This window comes from Setaria viridis, chromosome 4 (assembly GCF_005286985.2).
Source record: "Setaria viridis chromosome 4, Setaria_viridis_v4.0, whole genome shotgun sequence".
NCBI classification, from domain to species: domain Eukaryota; kingdom Viridiplantae; phylum Streptophyta; class Magnoliopsida; order Poales; family Poaceae; genus Setaria; species Setaria viridis.
Window position 1 is genome coordinate 35102512 of NC_048266.2, and position 3891 is coordinate 35106402.

The 3891-nt window shown below is 41.2% G+C and overlaps 1 long non-coding RNA gene across 1 annotated transcript; it reads left to right on the forward strand.

The window, feature by feature from the left end:
• The first annotated feature begins 1638 nt into the window (after positions 1 to 1638).
• On the forward strand, positions 1639 to 3398 carry LOC117853115 (uncharacterized). The gene is made up of 2 exons (XR_004640017.2): positions 1639 to 1973; positions 3097 to 3398. It is a non-coding gene; the product is annotated as an uncharacterized lncRNA (long non-coding RNA).
• The last annotated feature ends 493 nt before the right edge of the window (positions 3399 to 3891 follow it).

Here is a 3891-nt window from a genome sequence, read left to right on the forward strand (position 1 = left end):
TAGAGCCAGATCCTCGAGATTGGAGAAAATCCTTGGGCCGCTTGTACCTGTATTACTTCCATCAGGTGGGCCGGCCTTGAACCATGTGGAGTAGCAATCTAGAGGCCAGTCCGAAGTCTTGATGCCTGGGGAAAAAACACAGCCGAAAGTAGAGCCGCAGCGCATGATGAAAGCTTGGAGACTGTGAAAAGGCTTGCAGTCATTAAGCGTGTGTCCCGCCCGTCTACAGTGCCAGCAGGATATCCTGTTTCTGTAAGCAGATCTCTTGTGACTTGATGACAGACATCGGGAACATAAGAAGCTCCTGCTCATGCGTTTATTCTGGTCATTGATCTTCTCGAGAGAGGGTCCACTAGAAATCAAATTCTTGCTGGCCAAAGATCCCGTCTGTTGTGAAGCAGATTTGAAAGAAATCCGATCAAAAACCGATCTCCTGCTCTGTGGAGAGGAAGAAGAAGAACCCAGAATGCCAACAAACTGATGATTATTGGTAAAAGCCAAATTTTGTCCTATTGGGACGGTGTTGGCCCCTGTCAGTCGTTGTGGTGATCCAGAGCTAGTTCTAACCACATCAGTAAAAGATCGGGGCTTATCTGAATGATAACCACTCCGAGAAGAGTAGATACCATAAGACTTTTTGGATTTCTCCTGAAAATTTGAAACCTTGAAGCTCAGAGGATGATCCAAAAGAGAGCTTTTGATATGTGATACTGCTTTTCCATGTCTGGGACGAGGAAGCTCCCAGTGATAAGCAGGTCCAGAGAGTTTCCGAGAAAATAGAGAGGCCTTGGAAAGTCCTGAAGCGTTAGAGAAGAAGAAACCCAGGTTGAACGCATCACAAGTAAAATCCCTGAGGTCCTCACACAAGAAACCCACATGTTTTGAAGCAATAACAAACTTGAAGACTTGTTGAGAGATTTGTGAAACCCGAAAACCAGATGCAGCAGCACCCAAGACATTTTGAAGGCAAGATGCGACTGAACTTGAGTCCAGCCTGAAGGTATTCCTGCTAAAAGCAGCAAGCATAGAGAAACCAGGCGCTCGCGTCGACGAGGGTGTGACTTGAGAGTTTAGTAAATCGCGGACTTTGGCCGTGAAGGCAATCCCATGGCTCTGCACAAAGTGGAGGGAGGCCATCGGACCTTACTTGAGATTAGACCGCAGAGAGCACCTTGAGGGACAGAAGGAGGAGGGAGCGGTGGATTGTCCGACAAGGCCGGAGTGGCCCTTGCCGGTTATGGTGGTCGCCAGGACCATGGTGGTCACCGGCGAGGAGGAGCGCCTCCTAGCGGGGTGTTCCCTCTCTCTCTCTCAACCGCTATTGCCTTGATGCCGGCCGTAAAAAAATTCAAGGGATCCCAAAATTCAAAGTCATTCATAGTCACGCGGACCTCGCGTCACTTTGAACCGTCCTTACAAAGTGAGTCAGTGACAATCTGACGGACATAGTTGGAAATAACTCAGAAGCGAATGGTGTTTATTTCTCTGGCACATGTTTGAAATGCCCGTGGGTCGTATCATCGTGTGAGTGCGTGACCCGTGCAAAACACGGCGAGCTGACCAGCCAGAGGCATTACTTTGAAGTTACTTTGAAGTTTGAACTGTTCTTTGCTGTGACGAGCGTTGCTTTAGGGGAAATGACTCAGAAGTGACCCGTGCAACTGTGCAAGGACACGGCGGGCTGAATGCCCGTAGGCACCTTCCTTCGCATCCCAGTAAAAGCCCAGTTCAGACTTTGTCCGAAGCTCCTCTTTGTAGTCTATATATTAGCACGCCGAGTCTGGCATGCCAACTGCTGCGTTTATTTGGTTGCTTACTTCTGCCCTCTTCAACTCGCGGAGCACACTGCTGAACAGCAAAAATGCCGTCAAACATCTGCCCTTGCCGGATTCGTCTCCTCATTTTTGTCCTCAGTTTATTGGTCCTTTTCGCAGCTGGCTACGGCGTCCGCACACCTTCTTGCGGTTCAACAGGTATTTTCTAAAGAGTACATTTCACCGACAGTTTTTAAATTTGTTCTGAGTTCTCATCTTGATCCCTATTGTCTCAAAATGCACATTATAGTCCATAAACTTGTCACCATTTGTAGTTGTAGATTACCCTACAAAGGATCTAACCAATTGAGCTTTTTATCTTGGTTCACATTTTTCTAATAGAAAATTTTGACAGTGTAACTTCCTTAATCTCTTATCCACCATGAATGTAACACTATCTGAGATTGGATGACACTTGGTTTAAAAGGTACTCCGCCGTCCCGCAAGGAGTGTCCTTTTAGGTTTGTCCTAAGTCAAACTATTTCAAGTTTAACCAAGTTTACAATGAAGAGTATCAATGCTTATAACACTAAATAGGTATGCTATGAAAATATATTTCATAAAGAATGTAATGAAACTGTCTAGACATCAAAAGCATTGATATATTTTTATATAAATTTGGTTAAATATAAGATGGTTTGTCTTAGGATAGAACTAAAGGGACCAAGATGGAGGGAGTATACTGTATGCCATTAACTCCAAGCAACTATTAAAGGCAGTGGTTAGAGTTTGTATACACCTAGGTATACAAATATACCTTTTCGTATCATTATCTCGGTAGAAAGGGAAATTTTAGTGGAGAATTAAATGATCCGCTACCAAATAGACCTAGAATATTTTATATTTGAGTTCGAATTTTCAATTCTTAGATACTATATATTTTAGGACATAAAGTGTACTCTCTCTCTCTCTGGTCCTGTGTTACCTTGACGGAAAAAACGATTTATTATTTTTAGAATTTTTTTGCGAAACACATAATTCATGGAACAAATTAGAAAATGCGAGCACCCAAATCCACTACAAAGGATCTAAACTAAGCTATTGCTTGGTTCATAATTTTTATTGAAAAAAATTGATATTGTAAAATTCCCTGGTCTTTTATCCAGCTCTCCTGTAACACTATCTGAGATTTCAAAAAATTTGCTGCAGCAAATAAAAGATTTATTTAAAGAGAACCATGTTTCTATTGCTTCAATCGCATCAATACCATGTCATAGTAATATCTTGATTTATCTGACACTCTCTCTTTTTTGTCCGCGGCGTATTTTTACCTTCACTACAGATCCGAACAACCCTTGTGCACCATCGTGCAGTTCATTCGCACCTTCTTGTCATTAGCACGGAGAGGAGGGGGAGCTTATTCTGATCTACACAATTCACAAAATTTGAGAAGATTATCTGGTTTCCTTTGATCTGTCATATTTGAACGAGAGTGTATGTCCAGGCCATAAACTTGAATAAATCAAGCAGGCTATGTTTCTTGTAATAGGAATTAGTATGTCAAGGACTTAAGGTCAAATTTCATACTTATGTAAATGTACGGGCGCCATTGATTTGACGGATTAGTCCATCCGATCTTTTTCGCTCCTGACAATGTCGTCCGACATTTTTTCCAATGGATGGTCTGAATAAATAAAAATACTACTTTTTCAATTAAAATTATGATTCATGTTAGTTTTGTTTTAAGTTAAAGTTTTCAATTTTTGACAAGTTTATAGAAAAATATATTAACATATGTAGTATTAAATAAATGCACTATCAAGTTGTATTACACAGTGGATTCAATTATACTAATTTGATGTTGTAAATGTTGATGTTCTTTTTATAAACTTGGTCAAATTAAGTTAGTGAAATTTGAGTTAGAGTAAATTAAAAGTGGCACATAATTTGGAATGAAGGGAGCAGGTTCTTTTGACTTTAAATGATTGCATGGCTATGCAATCCAATAATTGATCAGTTAGGCTTGGTTTCTGGTCCAACGGTTTGTCGGACCACATGACGTGCAAACATAACTGGCTATAAATACGCCAAGAGTTCTCCCTACCAAGTCCATATATAGAAGATTCTATTGCATTTA